The following is a 20,216-nucleotide window of genomic DNA, read 5'->3' as shown; positions in this document are numbered from 1 at the left end:
TCGAAGGAGGTAAGACTCATCCTCCTCTTCCAAATTTTACACCTTTTGAGTAATTCAAATACACCAACACCAAGTAGAGCATTTTCCTTTATTATTGATTTCTAATATATTTTAAAACAAACACATTGTCCCGAACTCTACACAGATTTGGTTACAAATAATAAAGTATTCAAAGTTATCCTCCAATTAATTGCATTAGACCAATTTAGATGAATACTGATGTGCTATACAATGTTAAAACTTTCATACATTGATAAAAATGCAATCATGCGGTCAAACTGACGTGAATTTTGTAGTGCGTCTTGCATAAGACATGACAGCACGTCTAACCAAAATGGGCACGCGACACCACTGGTAAACACTGTTATATTAGATGCATTCTTTCAGGCCAATTGTTTATGTTGAGTTGTTCAGTATTATCAACAATGCAAATCAAGGCTATGAGACTTGCTACAAACTATGAGACTAGGATATTTCTTCTAGCAAGATGGCATGTAATACCAAATGGATTTACATCATTATACAGTAGTGAATAAATCACTTCTTCACGGACCAGCTGAGTTACCAATCTGAACTCACTGAACATGGCACAGTTTGATTTGTTTTTTTCACAAAAGTTTCCTAGTGCAACAACAGCAAAGGTCATAATGCACTATCACAATGGTTTGAGCAATAATAATTAATAAACAGTTAAAGAAGTCTATAAATACAATCATCGAAATGTATAATCTATACACAATTCATGTATAATTATAAATCCTCTGTAGAAAAATTTAAAAACAAAATGAATACCGGAGAAATCAGATAAAATCCAAGTGCATAAGGCACAAGCAAATTATTAAAGCACTGAAATAGTGACTGTGCTCATTGACAAAATGAGAACAGTCTATTAGGATATGCACAATGAATAAAGCAGAACCACAGAACTCACTAATTTCAGCTTGATCTGGTAGAACTTATTGTTAGTGTCTTATTCTGTAATACTTGCCACTGGAATAACAGATTTTTGTCTTATAATCTATCTGTAATTGGTGTAAGGAACAGTCATATAAGGTACCTCAGAATGAGCTGACTTAGTTGCAGAATCCATAGCCTCATTTCCCTTAATTCCAACATTGTTTGGAATCCAACAGAGTTGCACATTCAGATGGAGCCTCTATAATCTACAACATCCATCACTCTCTTCTGAATCCAACATCTGCTGGATGCAAGAGAGAGCAATGGATGTTGGTGCAGCAGACGTTTTATTGCTTGTAGACAGCTTTGTGAACAGATGATGTACAGATAATGCACTTGTAGTAGCATTACTTGGTTTAGTGCACGTTTTGAGGCATAGCAAAGTTGCTTATTGCAGCAGAATCTCATTAGACATTATGCCATCTGGGAGAACAGTGACAGACTCCAGACTCCTACTAAGAAATGATTTTCATCCACATGTGAAGACATGCATAAAATCATAGCATTCTGTTTAGTGAGCTTGTAAATGGACAGATAACTTAAGGGGGGGGGGGGAGAAATGATAGGCTAACTCACAAAAAAAACCCTGCTTGGTGTGCAGGTATGCCACAGCAGTAGTGTATTTAGTGGTATCTTGTGCAGTGTTGTCTATCCAATATCTAGAGCTTCTAATGATGCTTTTATTCACAAGCCAAAAAAGGTAGTTTGACGAGTATTCTACAAATTTTCACATCACAGACAAAAAATAACTGCCTACGTGGGATGGTCATTTCAACTGCATTATAGAGACTGCTGTGATGTTGAAGTGACAAAGGTGATTAATAATTTGCTTCAATGTAAAAAGCTAGAAATTGGTAAAATTATACACATGCATTCACAAGAATATAGAAATTTTATTACTGCAAATATTTCAACCAGAAACTAATTGGTCATCATTACTGCATCAGCATAATCACAAAGTGAAGCTACAACAAAGAGTGTTAATCCTATTTACAAAGCTGAACCACATGCCCAATGCCACCTGGCAGGTGGTTACAATAAATAAGATTATAATCAAGTGATTTGAAATAGGGGAAACACTGCTTGCCATTTATGAGGATGAGACTCTCTCAAATCTTGGCAACAGAGAGACAGTCATTCCAATTTAAATTTGGGCAGTGCAGAAATTTTTAGCACTCTCTTTAAATAACTGCTCAAACCTAAATCTGCACTAATGTAAAAGATGAATATTGTACCACAGGATATTGTGGTTGTTGGAAATTTTTCCACTTGGTTATACTATAAATTAAATTCTTGGTTTAATCTTTTATCCAAGTATAAGCAAACAAAGTTTGCGCCTGAAGTATTTTCAAGACTGGGCAGTTATATACTTAGTCCAGTATCCTGTAGATACTGGACTAAGTATCTACAGGACTGAGGAAACTCGTGGTAAAGGTGGACTAAGCTCTCATCACTTGTCTTAGTATCTCCCATAATGAAAAGCACATCTCCTTGTGGTAGTGGCACTTCCCTTAATGCATAGCATATACATGTCAGCAAGGAGATGTGCTTTGCATTATGGGACTAAGCTCTCATCACTAAGACAAGTAATGAGAGCTTAGTCCACCTTTACCACGAGTTGCCTCAGTCCTGAAGATACTTCAGGCACAAACTTTGTTTGCTTGCACTTGAATAAAGGATTAAACTAAATTTATTATAGTCTAACCAAGTTGGAAAAAACTTCCAACATCTTTCTCTAAATCCAGAGTAATTTAATAATAAGGTGAGACACCTTTTGGCAACTCATATAGGTAAATATGACCTCCATTACTTCCACATTAGTATCACCACCTCTGGGTCTAGCTCCCACTGATAAGACCTCAATAAAGATCGAAACCAGTCTGGGTAGTGGTCCTTCCCTTAATGCATAGCATTATACATGTCCGCAAGGAGATGTGCTTTGCATTATGGGAAATACTAAGACAAGTGATGAGGACTTAAGTCCACCTTTATCACGAGTTGCCTCAGTCCTGAAGATACTTCAAGTATCTTCAGGACTTCAGGTGCAAACTTTGTTTGCTTACACTTGGATAAACGATTAAACTAAATTTATTGCAGGCTTATTGTTATTAATATAAGACTGGTGTTCTTGTAGTCTTTTTTTTTCAATAGCACATTCTGTTTGTCCGAAGTATGAGAAGAGGCACTCACAATAAACTTGGTTACACACACACTGGGGGGGGGGGGGGGGGACTGTTTATTTTTCATGGATGGTAACCAAAAGATTTTGTTAATAGGGAAAAAGGTAGGAACTAAATTATATCTTTTTGGGATGTCTCAAAGATGCCTGCAATATGTGGGATAGGGACTTGCCATACAGGTTTGGGGTGTTTTGGTGATGGGCTTGCAATGGTCTAAGATTCATTTGAACTTCCTTGAGATGAAACCATTCTGTGGTAAGATACACTGGATGGTGTTCAATTCTTGTTGGAGAGCTTGGGAATTAGAGCAGATAACATGTGCTCTGTTGAGCATTGAAGATGCCTTTTTTTTTAGATGGATGAGGTACTGAATCTTATTATATGTAGTGGCCTATGAAAGTAAGGTTATGGCGAATAGAAGTAGAAAGTATTTCAGAAGAGGTACAGGAAACGACGACATCCAGAAAAGCTAATTGTCCATCCCTTTCTTTTTACAGTAAAGATGATGCATGGGTGTAAGCTGTTGATTTTGGTAAATAAAGCTAAGTAGAGATTCTTCTGAGTCCAGCCAAATGGCAAGCACATCATCTACATAATGAACCCAAAATGAAGGTTGGGGTTGTACATAGGCAGGTTTACGTTTGAGCAGTTATTTAAAGAAAGTGTTGAAGCACTTCTACACCACCTAAATTTAAATTGGAATGACTCTCTCCCTCTCTCTCTAATGTCAAGATTTGGGAGTCTTATCCTTATAAATGGCAAGCAATAATGTTCCCCCCCCATTTTAATTATTTTTTATTTATTTATTTTTAATACACTTTGAACTCATAATCAACTTTCAATCTGATAAGTGCACAATATAAGCAGAGTAAAGAACATCAATCAGCACCCTAAGAGTTGGAAGCCAGGGTGTGTAAAGGAAGTTCACCCTCTACAGCACTAATAATGCAATTACATATGTGAGATAGAAAGGTATGTTTTTTTTTGTTGTTGTTGAACTTGGCTTCTCTTGAGACTGGGATTAAGGTTTATTTCAGTCTTCTTAGTTTTAGGTTAGGACAAAGACCATACAATCAAATGCATACAAGCAGTCTTCTGTGGTGAAAATTTAAGGACATTTGCAAGTGTCCATTTTGAAACATGATCAATGACTTGCTGCAGCTATCTTTCCATGACCCTCATATTGTATAAGATAGAAAATGGTCAAGTCATCCATATAGAGGACATTACTTCAGCTGGAGGAAGTTTGTCAATTACTGAGTTAACCTTGACTGCAAAATGCACGACACTTTAAACTGCACCTTGAAGGATTCCCTAGGATGTAGGGTCAGGAGACAGTAATTCTCACTTGGAAGATTCAGTTCGATAAAAAGTTCTCCATAAAGACAGGGAGGTTCCCTCTGAAACCAAACTAATCTAGGTCATCCAAGTATTTCAAATCTCTAAGCTGTGCCATATTCCTAAAATATGACACTATGTGCTTATATTTTAGGAAGGTATCTCTAATGAATGCTTCTAGTTGGACTAGATGATCCATTACTGAAAGATGATTGCAGGAGTCAGATTGTTCTGGAAAAAAAGGTTATTTCTCTCCAGAAATCATAAATCATAGTAACCATTTTTTCCAGGATCTTGCAGATGCAGTTGATCAGAGCAAATGGACAATAACTGAAATTTTTGGATCCTTATCTGGTTTAGGAAAGGCAATGGAAACTGCCTTTTGCTATCAAGAAACAAGTTCTCACAGAAATTATGTGTATCGGGTAATGCAGTGGGCTAACTTAAAGATCAAAGCCAAATAACTGGGAGGAGACCTCCACATTGTCTATCAGGAATGTGAAGAACCGACTGTGGCTTCTGACTTAATGTTCAATCTTCACCTTCAAATGGTGCACCTTGTTAGTAGTGTTGTGTCCTGAATAAACCAAGAAAAAAGAATTACCATTTAATTATTCAGGAACAACTCTCTTTGAAAATAGGCAGAGAATGTGGTGTGTTGGCCATAAACTGGAAATGTATATATATGTATATGACACTAAGACAGGAGTAAGAAATTACATAACAAATGAAAGAAAATTGTAAGACCTAACCTGTTATGTATAAGGGTCTGATAGAGAAATTATTTAATGTATTGAATTAATTTAAGAACCTCATTTTATGTGTCATGAGATAGCAAAATCTGTAAGCCAGAGTCCAAGGGTCACCTTTTGACCATCCAGTGTTATGTGTACCGGGGGGGAGAGAAATTATGAGAAAGAGAAACTAGAGCGCTTTCTAAGAAAACACGCCAAAAGCACGTGCGATGTAGTGGAAGGAGCTGGACACCATGACGAAAAACCCACGTGACCGCGTTGGCGGGTATCGCGAGATACGACAAACACCGGGAAGAGCATGAAAACAAAAAGGTCAAGCAAACCCCACTCGAGGCTTCTTTTTTGGTTCCTGTTTCCTGACCTCTTGGACGTTGGTCCAGTCCGCACCTACGGAGAAGTTCCAGGCTGGCCGTGGAAGGTATGAGTCGTCTGCCGCAGCATATGGAATAGAGTTAGCTATTTCCTTGCGTGCGACGGAAAAACCAAGTAGATGCTGTCCATTCTGGCTAAGCTCCTGAGCCGTATCGCCCTTCCCACTGAGAATCTGGCCGTACAGTTGTTGAAGGTGACCAGACGAGCAGCAGACTGAGAAGAAGCCTTGATGCCCAGACAAGGCAGAAGAAAGGAACGAGTATCATTTCAAAGACGGTAATGTAGACTCTTGTATTATATATTCACGGTTAAGGAATTGTGTGTTTTCCAAAGAACATTTTATGTAGTGGACTCATTATATGGAACTTTAGGAACTGCCTCCAACTTGGTATAGACCCATCTTTGTTTGAAAACTGTCTGCCTAGAAGGGCTCTACTTAATTTGTATGAATTAATTGTGTTGTGTTAAGTGATATAACTGGTGACCATGTGAGTGTAAAATGTGTGATAACTTGTGATGAGATAATGTTAGGTTACATATAGAGGTGGTCCAAGCAAATATGTTCATGTATTTCATTAGTAGTAATGAACCAGAGATCTTACTAAAATTTGATTCAGATTACCTAGAAATAAGACTTTCATGTATCATTTCTTTAATTAATAAATATGTTTCTTAGTACCTGCCTGATCTGGTTTAGTATATGAATTCAAACAGCCAGTCATAAAATTATTATTGAACTTAGCGGGAAGAACCCACGTGTATAATTTAAACAAAGTGGACCACAACTGCATGCAAGATTATAGTGAACAGAAGTTAGAAATTTACTGTAGTTTAGTTACTGTGTATCACTCTGAGAGAGCCATCCTGGATAAGAGTCTCATCTATCCTCGTTATTGGCTGGCGCAGTTAAAAAAATAAATTTGTCAATGCTTATCAGGTGAACTGTCTCAGAAGATATGTTTAATGGCCGTGTCTCATTCTAGGACAAAGCCCTAATCATTAAGTATCCTACACGTGATTAAACTTAAGAGCGGCCAAAGATTTTGTTTGTTTAAAAAGGGGAAAGGTTTAAGAGAACAACGAGTTAAGTGTAGACTAACCTTAAAGGCTAAAAGGGACAAAATAAAGAAATAGAAGATATAACAGTAGGTAGCTACTGGGTACTGAAGAAATGAGGAAAGGCTGGCAATTTGGGACTTGGCTGACCAAATTGTACTCTCTGTTGGCTTAAATAACAAATGCGTATGATGGTACAACATGATGAGATTTCATGCTGGCTGGGACGTTGCCCAGTTAAACAAGGCCCCTGCTGTTTTCATCAGGGAACTAGGGCAAAACAGTGAAAGGTCAGTTACTGGAACAGACTTAAGCTGAACTTCTAGAAGAACAACAACAAACCCAGCATCTGAAGAACTGAAGACGGCAACCATCAATATAAGGAATATTAATGGAAAGGAAATTGAGTTTGCAGAAGAAAAGTAAAAATACCATGGAGACAAAATTGGCATCACTGAAACGAAGAAGAAAAACAGACGTGAGATCTTACTAAATAATAAGTATAGGATGTTATATTCTGTGGAAGGCAGTTTCAAGTAGAGTGATTTGGGTACACTTCAAAATGGGAAATGGACAATGAAACTCAGAGGTGCCTACAGTCACAGAAGGTTTATCTAAGGAAGAAGTGGAGGAATATTTTGAGCCATTAGAACAGGCAGCTGATATAAAGACAATGGAAAAAGTGGCCCTAGTTAGATCTTAACAGCAGAATAGGAAATGAATTCCCACAGACATATAGAAACGTTTTGGAAAAATTTGGAGAAAAGGGCAAAGCTAATAATAATCTTAAATATTTGCTGAACTTCTGCTCAGCATATGAACTAGACATTAGTGACACCAACATAAAGATGGGCACAAGTTCAGGTGGAGAGAAGACACGAGAAATAAGAAAATTTCATTGACTGTTATTGCTGATAGTGATATCTTCATGCTGGTTCAGGATACAAGAGTGTGCAGAGGATTTGAAATTGGAAGTGACCATTACTTAGTGCTAAGCAAGATAAAAATATATATTACATTGAGAAAAAAAGTATATAAAAAAGTTTTAAAAAGGAATTAAAGTTGAGCAACTTTTACAGGTAAACTGTAGACTCAACTATACAAATATTATTGAAGAAAACTGAAGCAGTTTGAAAACAAGAACCAAACCTTGAGGTCTCAGTGGCAAACTCTGAAGAAGACACTGAATGATTCAGCTTGTGGTAAAGCTGTTTGCAAGGATAGAAAAATAATCACATGATGGACACAAAATTTAAAGAAACAGTTTTGAAAAAGATTTGCAAATAAGTCAGCAGATGGTCTAAAAGAATACAGAAGAAACTGTAAGAGAGAGTTAAGCTATGTGTAAAAGTAGCCAAACAAAAGTCATATGAAGACATTGGTAAGAATACAGAAAATAAATATAAGGAAGATAGCACAATGTTCTGGAGGCTATTGCAAAAGCTTAGAAATGAAGGTGAGAGTTCTGTAAAAGGAATCAAAGATGATAAAGGTGACATGACAACTCAAAATAAGGATATCCTAGATGTCTGGAGTAATTACTTTGAATAACTATTAAACGAAACAAGTGACAGAACCATACTAGAACATTTTCAAGAGGAATGCAAAGAGGAGTGCATAATACTTGAAGTAAAAGCCATCAAAAATTTCAAATACTAGAACAGGAAGGAAATACAGGAAGATGATTTGATGTAAAATCAGAGGCACAACAAGGATATACACATTATCTCCACTCTTATTCATCATCTATATGGATCACATTGTGAAAGTAAGTGGCATTAGGCCTGATATTTGAATTGGAGATGTCAAATTTGGCTTTGCTTTAAGCAGATAATGATGATGATGATGTACTCCTAGACATCTAGTGCAAGTCTCCAGGGTTGAATCTGGAAATAGACAACAGAATAAGCAAAGCTGATTTCTCTCTTATTCCATATAAATAAATTTATATGGAATAAGAGAGAAATTAGTCAAAACACTAAACTAGCAGTATACGAGACAGAGTTTAAGCCATTTTAAGTTAAGGATCTGAGAGTTGGGTTAGAAATAAAGCACTTGATCGAAGACCACAGATATGAGGGTTCTGAGAAAAATTAAGAGTGAACAGACAGCATCAATGGCAGAATCTTACTAAAAATGAAGATATTAGAAAGGAACTTGACATTATTAGCATTCAAAAATGTGTCAGCAAAGCTAAACTAAGGTGGTATGGCCACTTAAATAGAATCGGTGAAGAAAGGTTAGCAAAAACAGGTGTTTGATGATGCCAAGATGGCAGGAAAGAGACCCAGAGAAAGACCAAGGTCTAAGTTGATTGATTCAGTCAGAACTGCTTTAGAATCACAAAATGTTAGATATGACCATATTGTAGCAGTGAAAAGTAATAGACTAATTTGGAGAAAAATTGTATATAGGAGATTAATAATAATGTAAACTTAATCATGTAGTGTTGTAATAGTTGCCTGAACACCCACTGAGGATCCACATCAGGTAAATGATGATGGTGATGATGGGTAAAGTAGTTGATTCATAAAGGATAGTGAAATGTTTAATCATCTGATGTTATCTGGTCAAATAGCAGTTGGATGACATTTAAGCAAAGCAGCTTTCAGTTCTTTTGTGAATAGCCTGTTCTAATTTTCCATATCATTTGAAGAAACAGAATTGGGTGTTTTTCTGTTTTGTTTTTTGGGCCAGAAACTCAGGGGAATAAGAAGATATTGCTGATGTTTTGGAGGAAAAAATCTCTCTGAGCATATCAGCAATTGTACATTGATTGGGTTTAACGATTGAAAGTGGGTGGGTGATATATCTTCCCTACATTTCCCAGAGTTCACCTCAGACCTCTCTGGTGTTAATTCATCTGGTTGTTATTATTATTATTAAGAGAGACCTCCGGGGACTCATCGAGGGAGGCCACATACCACAGGCACCAGCTATCATACTTATTCTACAATTCATTCATACTGCTTGCACACACAACATCCAATAGCAATCCATTCTAATCACGCACCACCCTATGAGAGAAAAATCTAGCCCCTCACCCACCCTTCTTAGTGGCATTCACTCTCAGCTTCCAAGGATGCCCTCTTGTCCTTTCCCCAGCCTTCATAAATTGAAAAATTCCATCAACTGAAATCCTGTATGACCCTTTCAGAAGTTTGTAAGTCTCAATCATATCACTCCTCTTTCTCCTGATTGCTAGTGTCTACAGTCAACAAATTCTCAATCTGTCTTCATAATCAGTATTCACTAATCCCGATATCATTTTTAACACACTTTCCTTTGCACTCTCTGCAAAATATCAGAATTACAATGGAAACCAAAGGATCAGACCTGCTCACAATAGTCTAAATGAGGTCTTACCAACACCTAAAGAGGCAAAATGACATCCTTATCTTTACATATGAACGTTAGCTTCAGCAGTGCAATTATCTTTTGAGTTGTATTTGCAATCTTTGCTACATGCCCCTGAATTTCAACATCCTATCTACTAACACTCCAACATCCCTAACCTCATCAGTTTCTTCAAGCATAATCCCACCATTATAATATGACATTGGATTTCTAATCATGCCGAAGTGAATGATTTTACATTTACTGACATTGAACTGACATCCATTTTCTCATGCCCACAATTCCAGCCTATTCAAATCATTCTACAAGCACTGCATATCAGAAGCATTCCTGGTTAGCCTACCTATCTTTGCATTATCAGCAAATAGCTGTATGTCACTTATCAAATCCTTCCTGATATCATTAATGTACAGATTGAATAACAGTGGACCAAGCACTGATCCTTGTGGTACACCACTGGTTATTTATTTATTTTTTTATTAATCTTTGTACTGGTTATGGGCAGTACTACTCTTACACCACGTCTGGACATTTCATCCAGACTTGATATAGGCCTAAGCCTTTACAAGTGTTTTACCCTATGCCTGTTCTAGTTATCATTGTAGTCATTCTCTGGTGGCAACACCATGCCACCAGTGTATGTAGGGCCCTCAAGGAAAGAACTTTTATATCCTTTTGTGTAAGCCCAAGCTGTTTTAAGTCCTTATAACTATCTGCACTCCATGCGCCATGTAAAGAGATGGTGCTCTGGTAAACCTCGGAGTTGTCCCATGCTCCTCCCATATCTTACTAACTAAATCTTGGTTATTTTTATAATAATTTACTTTATTATTATAGCTATAGGCTAGTGGGTGTCCTGTTCCCACCACCTGGGCTTCAACTACCCAAACGTCACCATCTCTTTTAATCACTAAGTCTGGCTTACGCAAACCCGCGGAGGTCCTATAATGTGGTTCCACCGCAGTCTCCCAACCTTTGTTCTTGAAGCAGTTGTTCAGAATGGAGACCACAGCATTCAGTAGTGTGGAAGCAATACTGGACTATATGAGACAATGTCTCACTCTAGTGGCAGCCAGCCCTACAGTTGGAGTCATCACTACCCCATCGAGCTGTGCGGACTCGAGTAGGCAGCACATTGTTCCTCGTCCTGATAAGGCCAATATACTTGAACCCAGGGAGGAGTCTGGTGTCATCCCTTACCAAATCATGCTGGGAAGGCACCAGATATGACTCTTTTAAAGGAGCACCATCTACAGAACAGTGCAACAGTGATGTCCATCTCTTGTGTTCTGCGGGTGCTGACCCGATTAAAGTACCTTGATAATGGGACCAGCCTTAAATCTTGCAGACTCACATCCCCGTATACCACTTTTTAATATCTGTCAGTCAGCCATTCTCTTATCAATGCTAATATTCTATAATCCAAACCCATATTCTACAATTTATGCAACAGTCTACCATGCAGTATTCTGTCAAAAGCCTTAGCAAAATCCAAAAGTGTCATGATGTATCCATTCTTGTTGTCTAGTTTAATTTAATGGTAACGTTGTCATAGAATATGATGTATCCATTCTTGTTGTCTAGTTTAATTTAATGGTAACGTTGTCATAGAATATGACAACGTTACCATTATATGAGCAAGTTGCTAAAACATGATCTTCTCTTAGTAAAACCATGTTACTCATAGCAAAGTAGAGATTCACTATCAACCCATTTCTGAATGCAAACCCTGACCAACTTTTCCAAAATCTTCACCACCAGTCCTGAGATACTAATTGGTCAATAGATGGATAGATCAGTCTTTGCACCACTCTTATGCAATGGATTACCATACATTCCTTCCATTCCTACAGAATGTTTCCTGTTCTGAGACTCATATTAAACAGCCTCATATCAAAAAAGGAATGGCCAGTTCAGCTGAACACTCATTTAGCACACGTGCTGATATCCCATCAGTCCCTATTGCTGAATTCTTATTTAGTTTCTGTAACATCTCTAATACTACATCCTCATACATCTGAATTTCTTCATTCAGTGAAAAGGTAGCAGTGAGCTCAATGTCATGTACATCAGGTTGATAGCTTTTAACAAAATGGGCACTCATTAGTTGAAAACCTCTTCTGCATATGTAACCCTGATGCCATCTGCATTTAGAAGAGTTATTCTTTCATAATCATTCTTTCTTTTACTTGCAGCATATTGATAAAATTCTTGTGGGTTGTCTTTAGCACACAGAGCCAGTTTCTTTTCATACTCATACTTTGCTTTCCGTACAACAGTTGCGACTATTCTAGCCTGCTGCTTATAATTTTCATAACAGGCATCATCCTTATGCACACGGTATTCCTTCCACATCGTCCTTTTCTTATGAATCTCTTACTTAATAAGATTACACATTGATTTGACTACTTCTACCCTTTGTATGCGAAAGTTTCTGTGCTTTATCAGTTCATAAGAAAGATTCCAGTAATTGGACCACATGTTTATTACGATAAATAACAATAAAAAACAACCCGACAAGTTTCGTAAGTCATATAACTTACATCTTCAGGGGTCAAAGATAACTAAAAGTTAAAACACATGAAATGAGAAATTACTCAAAACAGTTCATTCTATGCAGTTGTCTAACTGTTCATTAAATTGAATATCCGAATATAGATTCAGTGCAATGCTAAGTTTGAACAATGCTGGATGCTTGTCAAGTTGTGTTGTTCACGTTCACATTGTCCGAGGTCTGACTTGGACTAAAGGATGGGTATATTTTTTTATCAATGCTGACCAAACTTGGTGTAGAATAAGGCCCTGGTTTTTGTTGCATTGCATTGGACTAAGCATGTTTGTAGCTTTTTTAAATTTCCTTATGGAACAATTTTTTTCAATGTAAGACATGTTTGTTTTTTGCCAGAGTACATTATGGCCAGTGGAAGTTGTATGGTATGCTAAGCCTGATTTGTTTTCTCTTCTTTTTTGCACATCTTTTTGGTGTTCGTTCACGCGAATTTCCCCTGATCTTCCCGTCTGGCCTACATAGCAGATGCCACAGGAACAATGAATATTATATACACCTGTTTTTTTTAAAGGATGATGTGGGGGATGTAGAGATCTTGAAATTTTTTCCAATGGTAGAAAAGCCACTTTGATGTTATGTTTGTTTAGTAATTTGGCCATTTTGTCTGTAACATTCTTGATGTATGGAAGCGTGATTGCACTCTTGAAATCTTGCTTTCGTGAGATGATTGTAGGAGGTGTGTTCAGGATTTTTTGATAGTCTTCGGTTCATAACCATTTTTTTGAGGATCTGTGTTAAATGTTGAATTTTTTCATTTCTTTGTTTTTCTGTGCTTGAAATATTATAAGCTCTGTCCCTCAAGGTTTTAATTAAACCTATCTTTTGCGAGGGGTGGTGGTGTGAGGCCGCATTAAGAAATCTTCCTGTGTTGGTGGGTTTTCTATAGATGGAGAAGGATAATTTATTATCTTTTTCATTGATTTGTATTAGGATATCAAGAAAGGGAAGTTTTTTATGCTCTTCTTGTTCCAAAGTAAATTTTATGTTATTGTGTATATTATTCAGGTAATCTTTGAAAGCAGTTAGTTCCTCTGTTGTTCCTGGCCATATGATGAAAATATAGTCTACATAGCGTAGCCAGATTTTCGGTTTTTTATGATAATTGTTTAAAGCATTATTTTCAAAATGTTCCACATATAGCAGGCGTGGCCAACTTCATTCAATACGAGGGCCAATATTTGATAAGTGGTAGCGTCACGGGCTGCACTTTTAGACATAACTTAAATAAAAATAAACTCTGCATTTTTTTCAAGGCAATAGTTATATGTATTGAATTAGTATATTTGTTAAATCATTTTACTACCTAGGAGAACAATATAAAATACCTGATTGATTTAAATACAAGTTGTTAAATTAAATTTAATTAAATATTGCTGGGACGCTTTCAAAGTCACTGGCAATTTTATTTTCCTCAAATGCACGTGCCATTTTCACAGAACAGTGTTTTACAAATTCATCATCAGATAATGATTTTTTTGCTTTTGCTATCTCTGCACTTACAACAAACGATGCCAAGAGTGAGCTTTTTTTGTACTGATGTTGGTTTAGTAAAAATAGATTGCTGAGCAATAACCTTTCTCTTCAAATTACGTACAATTTTAGTACATACTTCTCCAACGTATTCTTGGTATTTAGCGGCATGGTGCTGTGTGTATTGGTGTTTGAGGTTATATTCCTTGTGTACAGAATACTTGCAAACACACAAGGCACTGTGGTTTGTTGTCATTATTGTTTATAAACAGAAATTCATTTTCCCATGTCTCCTGAAATGACCTGTTTTCTTCACAGATCTTACATTTCTTACTCATAGTACACAAAGGCTGAAGTAACTGACCAGGGGACACAAACTGCAACAATATCACTGTCAAAAATCTATAACTCAGTTTGACTCTGTGAAACTGAGTCTCTGAAACTGATCACTGTAACCAGAGCAGAGCAAGTGACTCTCGATGATGCATTACTCTGGAGCGCATAGAAATCTACCACTCCCACTACTACAACTCACACAGAGAAGCAGCAGGTTTTATAAATTGAGTAATCTTTTTAAAGCAATTTTGATTCTGTATTGAGAATATAAATTATTTCCGTCATCAGAAATAGCTAAAGCCGGGGAGAGGGGGAGCCCATAGCCAGTCCTTCTTTTTGTTCCCAAAATTTATTTTGATACATGAAAAAAGTGTTTTTTATGCAATGTTTATAAAGTTCTACGATGTCTGGAGGGAAAAGGTCTTCAAGGAGATTCACTGTTTCATTTCTAGGAATTTTTGTAAACGGGTTGATTACATCCAAACTTGCTAAGATGTCTGAAGGTCCTATGCATATGTCCTTTATCTTCTCAATAAAATGTGTACTGTTCTTAATGAAAGATGTTGTTTTTCCTATGTGTGATAAGATCATGCTGGTGAGGTGTTTTGCCAGACTGGAGGTAGGAGAGTCTCTTCCATCCACTATCAGTCTTAAAAGGAATACCTATCTTGTGTATTTTTGGAACACCATATATTCTTGGAACCAGTGGGTGTTTGGATTGTAGAGTTCTTTTTAGTTCTTCAGTCCAATTGGGTATCTTTTTAATTAGATCATTGGCTTTATTGTGAGCTCTTTTTTCATGTATCAAAATAAATTTTGGGAACAAAAAGAAAGACTGGCTATGAGCTCACCCCTCTCCCCGGCTTTAGCTAATCTATATATGGAACATTTTGAAAATAATACTTTAAACAATTATCATAAAAAACTGAAAATCTGGCTACGCTATGTAGACAATATTTTCATCATATGGCCAGGAACAACAGAGGAACTAACTGCTTTCAAAGATTACCTGAATAATATACACAATAACATAAAATTTACTTTGGAACAAGAAGAGCATAAAAAACTTCCCTTTCTTGATATCCTAATACAAATCAATGAAAAAGATAATAAATTATCCTTCTCCATCTATAGAAAACCCACCAGCACAGGAAGATTTCTTAATGTGGCCTCACATCACCACCCCTTGCAAAAGATAGGTTTAATTAAAACCTTGAGGGACAGAGCTTATAATATTTCAAGCACAGAAAAACAAAGAAATGAAAAAATTCAACATTTAACACAGATCCTCAAAAAAATGGTTATGAACCGAAGACTATCAAAAAAATCCTGAACACACCTCCTACAATCATCTCACAAAAGCAAGATTTCAAGAACGCAATCACGCTTCCATACATCAAGAATGTTACAGACAAAATGGCCAAATTACTAAACAAACATAACATCAAAGTGGCTTTTCTACCATTGGAAAAAATTTCAAGATCTCTACATCCCCCACATCATCCTTTAAAAAAACCAAGTGTATATAATATTCATTGTTCCTGTGGCATCTGCTATGTAGGCCAGACGGGAAGATCAGGGGAAATTCGCATGAACGAACACCAAAAAGACGTGCAAAAAAGAAGAGAAAACAAATCAGGCTTAGCATACCATACAACTTCCACTGGCCATAATGTACTCTGGCAAAAAACAAACATGTCTTACATTGAAAAATGTTTCATAAGGAAATTTAAAGAAGCTACAAACATGCTTCTTTAAATTCAACAAAGGCCTAATTCTACACTAAGTTTGGTCAGCATGGATAAAAAATATACCCAAGTCAGACCTCAGACAATGTGAACATGAACAACACAACGTGACAGCATCCAGCATTGTTCAAACTTAGCATTGCACCGAATCTATATTCGGATATTCAATTTAATGAACAGTTAGACAACTGCATAGAATGAACTATTTTGAGTAATTTCTCATTTCGTGTGTTTTGACTTTAGTTACTTTTGACCCCTGAAGATGTCAGTCAACACTAAACTTATGAAACTTGTCGGGTTGTTTTTTATTGTTATTTATTGCAATAACCATGTGGTCCAATTACAGAATCTTTCTTATATACCTCTACCGTATTTATTCTTCAAACTCTTGGGACACACTCTGATATTGCATCATTTAAGTATTGTTTAAATGCTTGGGAAAGTTTATGTATCTACTAAGTGTGGATGGGTCTTCTGTAAACTGAGAAAAAAAGGGTGCATTAGGAAGATCTGTGATTAGAGTATCTAGAAAAGGAGGCTATTACTACTTTCTTTTTCTATACTGAACTGGATTCTGGGGTACTGGCTGTTGAAATGGAGGAAGAAAGAGTAATGTGTCAGACCCATATGGCTAAATAGAGAATACTGAAAAGAATTATAAAACCGGAAGAAAAGTCACATAAATAACTTCATTAGCATCAAATTTTCACCTAAGTATCACAGGCGTTGTTGGTACAAGATTGCAGAATAGCAATTAAACATTACTTAAATAATGCAATATCAGATATTGCATTATTTGCATTAATTCTAAAAAGCACGAGCACTAAATTTGTCTATATAATTCTGTGTTTGTTGCTGTCAACCGATAAAACAAAGAGACCATTTTATTTCAAGTAGAAGATTATGTTTTTCTTCTAAATAGTGTTGATAGTGTGTGTATTACAGAATTACTGAAGACAAGAAGAGAAGAGAACTATTATTCAGACAAGAAACTGAATTCATGTAATGAAGTCTTGTTTATAGAACTGTAAAACAAAGTTTACTCTAAGTATTCTTAGAGTAAGAATTATTTATACTAAAGCTACAGAGGTAGGATGAGATTCTTTATTTGCAGAGTGTTAACTTTGAGCAGAGTGAGGCAATCGTTTCCAATAAGATTCCTTATTTGGTTGGTTAATCCTACAGAGGATTAGAAAGGAATTTGTTTCTTTTTTTTTTTTTTTTTTGTTTACTTAGTGTAGTGACAAGCTAAAAATTGTTTAATTTTTAGCTTGTCACTACATTCCTTTATTTAATCCTAGAGAGGATTAATAAAGGAATTTGTTTCCTTTGTTTGTTATTGTATTTTTTATGTAAATAATTGTATTTGTATACTTATTTAATTAAACAATGTTTCTTTTGTATTACAATTCTCCTGTCTTATTTTAGAGATAACAATAAGTGAATATGACACACGAGTTTGGAGAAAACTAGAATTGTTTAAGGTAGGTGAATATATTAGAAAGAAATCAGAAATTTTTAAATCATACTTTAGTATGAACCTAACCTTATGAATAACCTATGTGGTATAAGTGCAGAAAATCAGACACACATTAATTTAACAAAATGGTACAGCCAACACAACACAAACTTTTAAACAAAATGAAGCAGTCAACAGGATTATTTAGAGAACTTCAGTTTTACACAGGACTTAAGTTCAGATCACATAGTGCTGAACAAATCAAGCATTTTGCCTTCACTTGATATGTTTGCTTGTGCCTTGATTCTAAATATACAGCTCTTCATATGTGGGTGAAAATTCTATATTATACAATATCTTACGTGAGCTATCCATTGTTATTTCTTTATATAATGCATGTGTTCGTTTCAGTTATCCATGAAACCTCTTCTTTACAACAAAGTTTCATCCTTGGAAGATACATTAAAGCAAGACAGTTGTGTACATAAATATATATTAAACCACACACAGCAGTGGTTGTAGAACCCAACACACTGGTTGCATGAGCAGAAAAGGAATCTGTTATTACATTTGGATGGGTGGAAGGTGTAGTCCTTGGTGTGCGTGCGTGTGCACACACACACATGGTGCGTGTGCACGCCATGTGTGTAAGCTGAGTAAGGTTGTTGTAGAGAATACAGGTAAATGGAATAAAAGTTTTGTGAGTTAGCAGTTGGCCTATTGTTAGACAACTGCTGCTTGTATTATTATGGGATTGGTGGAAAGTAGAGGAATGACTGATGCCTTTTCAGTGAAAACATCCAAGGAGCACCTGTTAAAAAAAATTGGCAATTAGTCTCAGTTAGAGAAGTTTATGAATATGATAAATTGCCAAATCAAAATCCTCTCTTCTCAAGAATTATTGAAGTTACAACAATTCTTAAACAATGTACATGAGAACAATATAAGTTTGGGAGGATTCTGGATTTATATAGTTGGCAGCTAAAAGCATAAAGTATTACCTTGAGCAGAAATGGAATGAGTTTTTAGACTAAAAAAATGGACATGAAATGGTAAATTTAAGTTTTAAGTTAGTAGTTAGAACTGAAGAAAATACAAGATAATAGGTTGATGAAAATCAGGTGTAAGACAAAGGTGCAATACTATCTGCACAATTATACATCATTTATATATTCAATTTAGCTCTTTACTTTATACTGATATACTGAATAACTGCTGTAACAAATGTGGCATGAAAATTAGCAATAAAGAAGACAAAGACTATGAAAATAGGGAGGAACACAGAAAACTTCAACTGTATTCTCAATGGAGAACCTAAAGAACAAGAAAACCATTTCAACTATTTAGGCACAATTTTTTAGTAAAAATGCCAAATAAAATGTAACAGAATAAACAAAGCTAGTATGTTGGGGAGACAACAGAATATATGGAATAACAATCCAAACCAATTTTAACTTATGGATCTGAGAGCTGGGTTCAGAAATTGATCTAGTTCAACTAGAGATCACAAACAGAGTTCTTAAAAAATCAGGAGAGTAATCAGATGGCCTCAATGGTAGAATCATGTTAAAAATGAAGATATTAGGAAGGAATCCGACATTATTAGCATTTCAGGAATGTTTGAACAGAACTAATCTCAGGTTACTCAGTCACTTAAACAGAATAAGAGGAAAGATTAGCAAAACAAGGTATCTGATACTAGGATTGCACGAAAAAAAAGATCCAGAGGAAGACCAAAACCAATCTAGGTGGATTGATGCAGTTATAAGTAGCTTAACAGATCCAAAAATATCAGCGTTCTGAACAGATACAACAAATTTGAATGAAAATTATCAATAGGAAGTTAATAACAGATGAGAAGTTTACATTATCACTATAATAGTCCTTTACATCCCTCTTGAGGATACATATCATATGAATGTGATGACTAACTAAAGAATCTAAAAATAGTCCAAGACTTTTATTGCCAATGCAACAAGTTTGACTGCTAGCTGTCATGCAAACTGTGTCTCTTCTTCCAAATGCCAATATATGGCACCAATGTGCTAAAGTTTTTCCAAATGCTCACATTTATATAAGTAGCTAAGCACCCACCAGAAAATTCCCAAAATCTTTCTGGACTGCATCTTTTATCTTCATATAAAATAAAATAGTTTCATTTGTTCATGATTAAAATAGAAATAATGCTTCAATGATATTGCATCCTCCAGATCAAAATAGATGTACCACCAATGGTACCACCTACATCTATGTATTCTGTATCTGAAAGCATTCAGTTTATACCACAAATATTCTTTTGAATCCACAAAATCCATAAAATAAGTGACAATTTCGAATGTTATGTACACATAACATTCTTTGCTATTTTTTTTTATACATTTAAACTTTTGGACAAGCACCATACTAAAAAAAATATATATATATTTTATATTTTTGGTAAAAGATCATGCATAAGGGCATAAAGCACATGTAGTAGTAGTCCACATCTCACTATTGATACTATTCAAAATGAAATGTACTCATGGAAACATTGCCATGTCTATCACAAACAAATAAGCATTTTAAATGAGACAGAAAATTGATTGTTGTATTTACTTTGTAAGAGTAAAAGCAGGTATT

At 35.8% G+C, this 20,216-nt stretch overlaps 1 protein-coding gene across 2 annotated transcripts in view; it reads right to left on the bottom strand.

Moving 5' to 3' along the window:
- Positions 1–20,216, bottom strand: part of LOC150102226 (uncharacterized) — a 92,971-nt gene that overhangs the window by 32,307 nt on the left and 40,448 nt on the right. The window lies entirely within an intron of this gene.

The sequence above is a fragment of the Typopeltis vanoorti genome, chromosome 10 (genome assembly GCF_054136105.1).
Source record: "Typopeltis vanoorti isolate ZY-2024b chromosome 10, IOZ_Tvanoo_1.0, whole genome shotgun sequence".
NCBI classification, from domain to species: Eukaryota; Metazoa; Arthropoda; class Arachnida; order Uropygi; family Thelyphonidae; genus Typopeltis; species Typopeltis vanoorti.
The sequence above is the reverse complement of the archived record's forward strand: the minus strand, read 5'-3'. Positions and strand labels throughout refer to the sequence as shown.